General features: G+C 28.2%; 1 protein-coding gene across 1 annotated transcript in view; it reads left to right on the forward strand.

The window, feature by feature from the left end:
- The first annotated feature begins 3,240 nt into the window (after positions 1–3,240).
- LOC132927542 (fez family zinc finger protein 2-like) overlaps positions 3,241–12,350 on the forward strand; it is a 65,193-nt gene continuing 56,083 nt past the window's right edge. Inside the window, exon 1 of the mRNA XM_060992088.1 lies at positions 3,241–3,663. The gene's annotated coding sequence lies outside the window, so the exon portion shown is untranslated. The remainder of the gene's footprint in view (positions 3,664–12,350) is intronic.

Genomic DNA, 12,350 nt, shown 5'->3' on the forward strand with positions numbered 1-12,350 from the left:
ATAGGTACATCATAATATCTATTACTGGGTATATACAGTCAATTGTGCGCAGTAATTTCATAATTTCAGTAATTATGATAATTTAGCGCACACGACATTTTGTTCAATGGTCAATAATCCTCATCGGGCTCATCGATTATGCACATATGACTTTCTAGCGTGAGACGATTCAGCGTAACAAATATTAAATTAAAAAATATATTATTTATAATCGAAAAATTAATTTCAGACAATTACAAATATGTAATATCTATAGCGTTATTATCGGTGAAGCAGTAGAAGTTTTTGTTATTACATTACTTTGCTAGATATATAAAACCGGATATGATTGTATATTTGTATTGAACTATATTTTAGTATAAAAAATAATTTGGTATAATATCAATTGTGGTTTTGTTATGTCATTCAGTATAACCATTAACCGCGAATAACTATATTTCAGTATACAAACCATTATTACCTAATAAGGACAATAAGGTTCTTTGTTTTTAAAAACAATGTTTATAATATAGGTATTATGAATTAAAGAGGAAATGATTAATATACAAAAATTACAGGCTACAGCCATAGACTCATTCACAGGACAGACGATAAATGAAAATATATTAATTTAATGATGCAACGAAAACCGAAATGCATCATGTTACAACTTACAGCAAGTATGACAATATAAAATATAAGATACATATAATTAATAAATTTAAATCTAAAATTGTAATTAAAAAATATATCATTGTAGTTAAAAATAGTTGAAAATTAATAATTCAAAAATATTAGATTAAACTATAATATCTATTATATTTCTATAGCGACATAATAGGTATAGGTATAAATGGTATAATATAGGTATCAACAAGAATATTAATTTTGATATATCCATTTTACTGTGTTGTATAAAGTCTTGATATTTTGGCACTATCAGTACTCCTTGGCGCTTAGTAATTCATCATATTTTTATTTTTATTTTATTTTTAGATTATCGTTTTCATAAATCAACGTAATTACTCATATATTATAATGTGTAAGGATAACTTCATGTTTGATCGTTGTAGAGATGTTACTAGGATATGTTCAGTATATTATGTCTTATAAGTGACATAATTACGGTACAAATACGGTCCATGGGATGTTTTAAATACACTAACGCTATTTGTGATGTTACATGTTTTATCGCAACATCACAGAACCGTTTGTGCTACAAATTATTGCACAGTATGGGTAGGTTGAATTAATAGAGTCTACTGTATATATGCTGTGTCACCACAGACATAGACTAACATAAATTATATTTTTACCGTGAAATTGTGCAGATAGGTATATATTATCTCTATGTAATAAAATATATTATTATTCATATTTATATTCATTTTTTAAATCCTGTTGCTGCAATATAATTTTGATAATTTACACTGCTTATATTATATGCAATATGCGTATACAAAATTCACTGATAAAACATTAAACTCAAAGTGAAGCAAGACAACTGCGAGTGAGCGTTATATTATAATTTGATTTACAATATTACGTGGTGTGCCCTCTATTCTTTAAAAACTCACGACAGTAAAAATGTACAAACAGTTTCATCTATATAAATACCCATAAGCGTAAATTAAGAGGGGCTAGACTGCCTCCGACTGGAGGGTTAAATTCTATCTATTGCCTTATCCAACGATGATGAATATGTCGAACTGAGACGTTGAAAATTCTCGACTCATTTTGGTTGGCTGTTGTATAATACGGCTACAATATGTTCTGATGTTCAGTTGGCATGATATATATTATATAATATAGATTCGAAATCTAAATTCAAGTGCAGCTTAGAGCTAAGTACTTTGCGCTCTGAATCGGCACAAAATATTTTTCAATATAAGTCCAGAATACCTATTGATACCAAATGACTTACTGTAATATGTGTACACGTTTAGTCGAACAATCAAACTAGTATCGTTTAGGCGGATATATCATAATTTGTATAGATATAGTCCTATTGTTGTTTATAGCTGTATCAATGACATGTACACGATTTTGGAGGTATAATATAAAAATATATTGAATGTGTATAGCAGCACCCGGAAGGTATTCAATGCGAACGTCTGTGATTACTATATACGTATATAATATCATGTACACCTAAAGTTGTGTTTCGAAAACAATAATAATAGTAATAATAATACACACCTCCTCCCCTATATATCATACGACTGCGGGTATAGGAGGTTTATTGTTGGTGCGGACGTCTATATAAACTTTATGCTATCAGTGTCATATCACAATATCATGTGTTATTATTGTTAGCGCGAGTGTATTATTATTCGATGTAAATAAAATATTCGAACGTTTTAAATTTATTCCGTTTTACGGCGATCACAACAATAATAATATCGCCTCGGCGTGGCCCTAACCTATACGCGGCGAAGCTGATTACTCCGGCAATCCGTGGTGGCGTCGTCGGGGCGGAGGGGCTAGGTTCTGTGCGTGCGTGCGAGCCCGACGACGGCCGTCGGAAGTCTGTGAAGGGGACGACGAAGACGACGATGGTGGCGAGTCCCGCCCAGCGGCCACGGCCACGCCCTCCCCGTGGTCCACGCGCGCACGCGTCCATCGCCCAGCCACCACCACCACCACCACCACCACCGTCGTAGTCGACGTCGTCGTCGTCGTCGTCGTCGTCGCGTAATTGATTATTTCCGTCACCGCCACCTTCTTCCGCACGATCGGGCCGGGAGACCGGAAGAGGTCGCCGCCTCCGCGCTCGTTTTAGCCGCTTACGAAGATATTTCCGGTCTACAGCTCGGCGGGTTGAGGTGGCGTAGGGTGCACGCGCGCTGCAGAGCTTAGCATATATATAGGTAGTTATGTAGACGACGACGGTGTAAACAAGAAAACAAAACTCGCCGCCGCCGTGCCGGGGGTCGATGCGCGATTTTGGCTTTTACCCTTCTCTCTCGCATTAATAATAATAATAATAATAATAATATCGTCTCTTCGTACGCACGCTGGTGAGTCTTTTTTCTTCTTATTTCTCTTCCTCTCCTCCCCCCCCAGCCATATCGGTCCACCCCTTCTCCGCACTCACCCGTAATGTTACAGGGGCGGACGATATACTTTACACACACTCACACACACACACACACACACACACACACTAGAACACGCATAATCGAACCGCCTCTGGTTGCTGCTGTTGCGCCGTTGTTGTCGCCACCCCCACGCAATAACTAAAACGCCGCCGACGCGACTACGACGACTTCGCGTGCCGGCGACGAGTAGACACGATAATAAATGCACCGTCAACGCCACGGCGTCTCTATTCCGGACGCGTGATCGACGCTCGTCGCGAGGACGACGATGACGACGACGATGATGGCATTTTAACTACGTATTATTATTGGTAGTTTTTTGCAACTAAACTGTTGTTGTAATAATAATTATTATCGTTTCACGTCCGATAACCGCTACTGTGTGTACTACAATAATAATAATATAAACACCGTCGTCGGCGGGAAATGATCGACGACGGCGTTCGATTTCGTTTGCGCGCCAAAATCGCGGCAGCCGTCAAAGTCGTCGCCGTCTCCGTACAGGTACCACCTCCTCTGTAAAAGTATCTGTTGACCGCTACACCGTTTTGTACATTCACATTCTGTCCACGTGTTTTAGTCGGTAAGTGTTTACAAGAGTATTTTATTCTAAATTATACGCGATATCGTAATATGTATATATATATTATATACCTATACTTACTTATAATATACTTTCACAATATCAGCTACAGTTTTCATTTACGCATTTTCACGCAAAAACTCACTCATTTTTATTTTAGTTTTTATTATCTAACGAATGTTGTTATTTAATATTAAATAAATGGAAATAATTAAAATTATTTAACGATTAAGTTAACAATTTCAAGTCGGGTTTATTAGGGTCATTTAGACCATTTAGTGTTGGGTACCTTACATCTACAAATAGATAACTTTGTTATGCAATTAACTCGTTATTCTAAATTATATTATGTTGTAGGTAAGTATAGTAAAACATAATATCTATTACATTTTAGTTAATTTTATACTTAATAGCACAAAATAAACTGTACTAAATTGGAAAAATATAATGTTGTATGAAATCATTTTCTTTTAACTTGTATATTATATATTATGTTCCTCGAGGAGATGTATTCTTCTGTACATATAACTATATGGCTATTACATAGCTATGTAATATAAAATATTTGACAACTAATTGTATAAGCGGATAATTTCTATGTCATGGTATATTTAAACAAGTAGGTAACGAATATTTGGCAAACGGGAGTATGACTTGATTGCATAGAGGCATCTTTGGGTTTTGGTTAACTTAGCTTTATAATTTATAGGGTATGCTAAATTTAATTTGCCACACATATACCTAAAATAAAAATAACTTTTGTAAAACAAAATATCTAGAAATAATATGTCTCCTCAATATTTTGTATTTAATTATGTATTTACTTTTTTATAAATTAAATTCAAAAAATACAGGCTGTTCTGCTGTACAGTAGGTGTTGAATGAGTAAAGGTGAGGGATGTGTTAAATTTAAATTTAAATAAAGTGTATTTCATGTTATGTGTTTTTATATTGCTATTAAATTAATTTATTTTACTATTAGTACTACTATAAACTACTAATTTAGTAGTATATTAGGTTAAATTAATTTTTGAAGAAAACATGTCATTGTGTGTTTAAAATATAATAATATATGAAAAAGTTTTAAGTTCACATAAACATTTTTTTCAACAAAATAATGATCACTATTCATAATACTTTGAATAATGTATATTTTCATCTAAATGTAAACTTAAAATGTCTATAAAAAATTATTGCTTATTTATATATTTTTAAGCCTAAGCTATGACACAAATTTCATACATTTTCAAAAGCAAAACAATTTTAAAATATTTAATTTGACGAATTTTATTGAAATTTCAACTTAAAATGTTTATAAAGATTGATTGTGCATATTTGTTTTGAATATTTTTATATAGCTATAGCCTATAAGAAAATGTATGGTTCGAATTATTTTTTTATTGACCCGAGGAAAATTATTGAATTTTGTGATAAAACTAAAAAATAAATGGAAGGATATTTCAATTATCTATGCTTATTAGTTTGGGTAAACTAGTTGTGTGTGAAAATTTCAGTTTTTTTAAAAAAAGAACAAAGTTATTTTAAATTGCTTGTTTGTTTTACCCGATTATTTTGAAAAATATTGGAAATTTATAATTTTGACATTTCTAAAATACAAACAAGATCCAGTTTGCTATCAAAAACCACTTTCAAAGTCTAAAATCGAAGTATTTTTTCAACTACTTATCTTCTATGCATACACAGAAAAAATACACATAATTGTAAAATTGATTCATTCATTGCTTAGCTCAGAATCTAAAATGTTTCGATTTAAATATATGTATCATTTATTTTTATCAACTTAAATGAAAATTAGACATTATGATTTTAACTAAACATAACATACGAAAACTATTTAAACATCATAAAATTTAGTTAGTAATTGTTACCTAATTTGTAATATTATAATTCTTCATACATATATAGTTTAGAAGTTATGTCATATTTTATGGCGTACAGATAATTAATTTGGATTTCCTTAAAATTGCAATATAGTTGAAACTAAATAATAATTTATTCTCTTCAAATAGGAAAACCAACGTTTGGTGGTAGATAGTGGGCGGAGTTAACACAAATATTCGAAGGGTAATTTCAATATTTGAGTATTGATCTTTCTAACTAAGTTTATTAATTATCTGTATAGTAGTAAGAATAATGTAGTTTTCTTTCCATCAAAACATGTTATTTGATGAGAACAAAAATAAAGTAGATGATTCATAAATTAATTTATCTTTTAAGTCTATTTTGTACATACAATATTTTTCATAATTTCAGTCTTTATAGTAAAAATTCATGTAATGTGGTGATACAGGTTAGGCTGTTCTAAACGGTTACAGAATATTGCTTTTCATTTTTCATAAGAAATAAAAATAACTATTCAATACAAACTCGTTGCCCTCCATAAAAAAATACCACCCCGTGAGACCGTATACTTTGTAAACTTGGTCTGTTAATAAAATATATTAAAAGTTTTAACAAATTCTATTAAAAACTGTACACATCTACTATACTATATAATAATAATAATTAATTGTAAAGAAGAATTTACAATAAATGATTACGCCTTTTATAGCTATAAGAATACAATAGGTATACTATATAATATATACTTCTTTATAGTCATATGTAATATAGGTAAATCAAAAAAATAAAAAGATATATAATAATAAAAATAAATATACTATGCTGAAGACGTGATTTGGCATGTTATTGATTAGTTAGATTGCTTTTCTGATCGCTAAAGCTTCTGAAGATGTTGTTTATGGCTGGTAATCTAAATGTGTCTACAGAACCGTTGATAGTTATCGCAAAAGCAATATTGGTCTCGGTTTTGGACACGTCTGTAAATACTAATATTTGATTATTGTTTTATATTTTTACTCTGTAGAAGCATCTAAATATCTAGTGGACAGGGGTCAGTGTTTTTTTTTTTTATTTTCAGCAAAGCTAAGATTAATTATAAAATTTATTTGGTCTCCAAGGTAGTTTTATAAGAGAGGCAATTTATATGTTTTGGGTTTATATTATATAGGCTATAAAAAAAGGGTTCTATTATATTGCCATATTGCCAATTGGTTTGCTTATGATAGTTTGTAAGTTATATGCATTCCTATTTCGTTCCTTAAATAGAGTTCTATAGACTGGGTTGTCGTGGTATGAGGATATTTTGGTAGCGTAGGTACTTGAATCAAGTAATTGACGTCTTTTTCTAAAGATTTTTTCTCCGAAATGCATAGCAGGCTTTTGATCAGACTACTTCTGAGTACACTCGTTATTAGGCGTAAGTTTGTGTTTCGGATGGTCTCAAGTTTGTCTAAAACAGATTTTTTTGCACTACTGTAGATAAATTTAGATTTAATGATTGCATGTATACATTTAGTAAGATTTTAATTTGTGCTCCCAATTTGTCGTTTGTTATCAATTCTATGATGCTAATAGTTTTTGAAATATTTGATTTCATTGTAGAAATGTATTTGTTTTAGTTCAGATTTTTGGTCGAAAGTCATTCTGACTACATATTCTTGACTATGGGTAAAATTATATTTTTAAGTTTCATTTTTGGTTTTCTTCGTAAAAAATATACAATTTGATTTGTTGGGAACAAAATTAAAACCGTTGGTCTTGCTCCAATCGTTCATTTTAACAACAACTAATGTCTAATGTCTGTTAATGTCTCAACATCGAACCTGTAAACATCAACAACTTACTGAAATTTATTAAAGATACCAATTTATACAAAGCCATATAATCAGAACTAAATCAAAATGTACACATGTTCTCTTTTAATTTCAAATTATATTCATTCATTTTTTTTCTATTATATAATGTAATAAAATCCCGTAGAGTTTAACACTCTAATAAGTGGCCAATGACCAATGTAGTCGAGGCATTGTATTTATAATAATAAAAAAAATATATACTATTTATAATATAACTAATATAGTAGTATAATAGTATATTATATAAATAATTATATTATGCTTAGGATTATGGAGCCTTGTAGATATACAATATTTATTTTGAGCCTATTTAAAAATTAAAAAATAGTCTTATAGTCTTATATATTTTTTTAAAACTAATATTTCAATAAATAACACAATCCATAATAAATAATAGATAAAATTTAATTTAATTTGAAACTATTTTTTACTTTTACTTTAATAATAAATGTATAGATAATGTGATGATAAACGATAGCAGCATAACTACAGACCAATAAAGAGTGCAGCTATATTTTCTTGAGTGCAGTTTGTTCTGTGCTTTATTTTTATACTTCAAACTTTCAAAAAAGTTCTTTTCAAAGCACCACAAAACATTTTATACTTAAAATATAATTAAATACATATTTTGATATTAAAAGGAATGTTAAAAAAATAAAAGTTAATAATTTTAAGAGACATTAGAAAAGGCATACTTTGTAGTATATGTATATATAATATTTTATGTATTGAAAGAATCATATAACAACCAACTAATATCTATATTTTAACTTTAAATATGTACGTATACATATATACGTATATATTATATATACATACGCATAAATACATTTGTAAATGTTTTATTTATTTTCTTGTACTAAATTGATTGTGTAAAACTGTAGAGCAACGAGAGTTTGAAAGTTTGAAACTAATAACAAAATATAATATTGTAATAAATACAAAATTAAAACAAAAAAATATATACATATATTTTAAACTTATTAATTACGATGAATTATGGCTGTTTCAATTGATTTCCTGTAGCAGAGAACTTTTTTTTATTTATTGTCTTCTTTCTGTTTATAATGGTTGCGGTGATTTTTTATCCAGTGGTCTAAATAATACGAGAATTGAATTATAAAATATATATCTACCTATTTATGAATAAAATATAATTGAATGTAATATTTATCTTTTAAACTTCAATACAAGCCTTAATTAAGACCTTTCAGTGTCTAGACTGATAATTGATTGTGGGGTCTAATTGATAGGAAAAAAAATACAGCCCTGTACTTATCCTTGTTTGGACATTGTAATATTGGTCGCATTGACTTATACACTTCTTTAGAAGTTACTTTTTGTTAAGAAATAATATCAGTATTGTTTGATACATATTACGTATAACCAATCAATGAATTTACTGTCATTAAATTGACAGTGAATTACTAAATGTTACCTTTTTAATAAAATAATTTATAGTTTGAACTTAAAAACTGTTATTATTTGAATACTTCTGTAAAATATTATGACATAATAACTAACAAAAAATATATTTATTTTTATATACTATTACATAATATATCAGACTATTATTGAATATTTTCAATAAAAAATTATAATATAACTAAACTTGTCTACCTATACTTACCAATAATTAAATTAATTTTTATTAATTAAACAATTAAAATATTTATATCCCGTCATTTATGCAAGTTTCAAAATAATTACTAAAATTAAATAAAAATGTATTCTTGTTTTTTTTCTTTTTTTCTTTTTTTCTTTTCTCTAGTACACTGACATGATATTTTTCTTTAGATTTTATTATCAGTATATATTTATTTATTTTATTATAAATACAAATAGGTGTATACTTATATTTTATGTGTAACTGATTTATGTAATTATGAACAATTAAATGGCCAAAATGATAAACATGTTCGATAAAAAACCATTATTGTTGTTATTAATGTCGGTAACACTTCATTGTCCGAGGAAAAAATTTACCCAAATAAGTTTAAGTATGAATTATAGAAACATAAAAACATTATAATTATAGAAGTATAGAACATAATATAACGATGTTATAAAAAGTTGAACAACTGTACGTAGGCAATTTCATTGTTAAACATATTTGTATTTAAAAATATCTATATTAGATTCTAAATATCTTAAATTTCATTATTTTTCGTTGAAAATTTACAAATTTAGATCCAATTATTATCATTAATTGCATTGTATAACCCAATGCACAATGATATAACAATACAAAAAAGGTCTTAAGTTAGATCGCTCGAGATAGATATTACAGTTGTATTGTAATAAGATTAAATTTGGCTATTGTATGCTGGCATGCTGCAATCTTGCCATCATATAATATAGTATATAAGGTCCAAATTCAAATACCTACCTATTTCTTATACATTACTGTGGTTTGCAGTGGTTTGTGTAGGACAAATGGTTTTTTCATTGTTTGAGGCAAGGGTATAATAGTACCTATAGAAAGATATTCATACTTGAGCATAATCTTATATCTATTTATTTATATTCAGTGAACCGAAAATCTTTCTAGAGTTGACCAACGAGTTTTCATTTGATTATTTATTCTTTAAAGTATAAAAATACGATTTCACAGCGGTATTATTTGTATGCCTCTTTATATGTATAGATGTACCTTATAAATTATAATAATATTTATTTTACATTTTATTATTTATTTATTTTTTTTTTTTTGAGACCTTTTGAGAATTTAAAACGCATTATTATAATGAATATTTTTACTTTTTTAATATATATCATTAAAAGTTCAATGTAAATTTGTTTAGTCATTGCTAAAATAATTCGTAAAGACGAATAGTAATAAGTATTTATATTTATCATAATTTACAGTTACATTTTTATGATAACAATTTTTATAATTTTGTATATTAAAAATCAAAATAAATATTGTTTATATATTAATAATAAAATGTTTACATAGAGCTTTAAAAATTAATGGGAAACGTTTTTTATTAATCAGAAAAATAATTGATAAAAGTATAAGTGTGTATTAATGTATTACCTAAGGACAAACAGCTTCACTGATATACATCCATTAAAATGCTAAATTTAAATGTATTTAATTTATTTATTACAATATATCAAATGCCAACAACATGTACATGTGATATTGCGGTAATTCGGTGTTTGTACAGTTATAATTTTATTTTATAGAAGTTGGAAAATTTTATTTTTGTGCAGATAATATTATGTTCAATATTTTAATTCAAAATTATGATGGTATTCATTCTATCTATAGTGGGTAGCTTATATTAAACAGGAACGTTATATTCTGTATTATGTTTAAACAAAATATTAATATAAGCAACATAGATTAGTTTTACTACAAGTTGGTAAGTTTAAACATTTCAAACGAAGTCATATCGATTATTACAAATAAGTAGATGTTGTGCCTTATGCATATAAGTTTTACCCCTTATTTCTTAAATACTCGTGTGGGATACGCAACTGCCAGATAACTATCTGTAACTATATATTAAATTGAGTCTTTAGAAACTTCGGTTTATCGCATATTTCATATCAACATTAAAACGTTTGATCACTTTCTATTTACTTGTAAATACGACGTTTATTTGCTTTTTGCGATAGGTAATATGTAACTAGTTACTTACTATACCAATACGGAAATAGTGCAATCCCAATTATATAGTACAGGGAAAATTTGTCTTTGATTTATTTTATGAGAAGTAAGTATATTTTAAATTTGAAAAAATAAATAGAATTTCTCTTTTGAATCCAATAGTTTTAACTCTTCTCCTTTTATAATTCGGGCATAATTGTGATGACAATTTAACAGTATTTTTTACATAATTATTCAATTATTGTGTGTAACCTACCATGCATAATAATAATAGTCATGTTATATTTTATACTGAGAGGATGTTATACTTGTATCGAGTGTTGTCACTTGTCGTCTTAGTCTTAAACACGCATAACTTACATATTTTAAATATAGGTCGCTGAAAATTAACGTTTAGCGGAAACCATCATTTAATTTTAATATTATCTGAACAGAACCGAATCGAGAACAATCGATAATGCTCTTTTAAAGACTTTTTATAATGACTTTTAAGTTTGACATAATAAGTCAATTTGTCTGATATCAAAACTAACAAAACTAAATGGTTTCTACCGAACGCGTAAATTTGTAGCAATGTATAATGCATATAGTCATTGTGCGTTTGTAAGACGGTTATAACAATTACTACGGATGGAGCGTCCTATACAATAATAATATGTACTACGATTATTACTATAGGTACATAATACATATTGTACGTCGTACAACGCCATAATATGTGTATATTTTACACAATGATTTAAAGAACGTTGTTAAATTTTAATCACAACATAAAATGCTGTGTATAAAATATATAGACACAGCGGCATTCACATATTATATGCAAGTTCATTTTGAAAATAGGTGAATACAAATTTCTGTGTAAATTTAAATTAGCATCGTACTTGAATGTATATCATATATACATGTAGGTTCACTACTACACTGTATGTCAAAATCCTGTAAACTCATTTTGCATTGCATAAAAAATAAGTACATTTCTCGTGATTCAATCTCTACACAAACATTTTAATTTACATACCTTATACGTAGATATATATATATAATATACACAGCTAGTATATGCTTATGTATTTGGGTTTTGTACATTTCAATTTTAAATCTTACAATGACGGTAAAATGTACAAATTGTACATACTCGTGTACATACATTTTTACTACTCCAATATAGGTACATATTGTATAATACGTACTATGCAAATGTTGTAATTTAGCATTAAACGTGAAAGTTAGTTTAATATAAATTTCAAAGAAACATATTCTTTTAATGAGTACACGATCTTCCACTTGACAGTTAGGGGTGGATTTAATTTGTTATATAACTGGTTGAAATTATAATTTACGCCTAA

This window comes from Rhopalosiphum padi, chromosome 3 (assembly GCF_020882245.1).
Source record: "Rhopalosiphum padi isolate XX-2018 chromosome 3, ASM2088224v1, whole genome shotgun sequence".
Taxonomy (NCBI): Eukaryota; Metazoa; Arthropoda; class Insecta; order Hemiptera; family Aphididae; genus Rhopalosiphum; species Rhopalosiphum padi.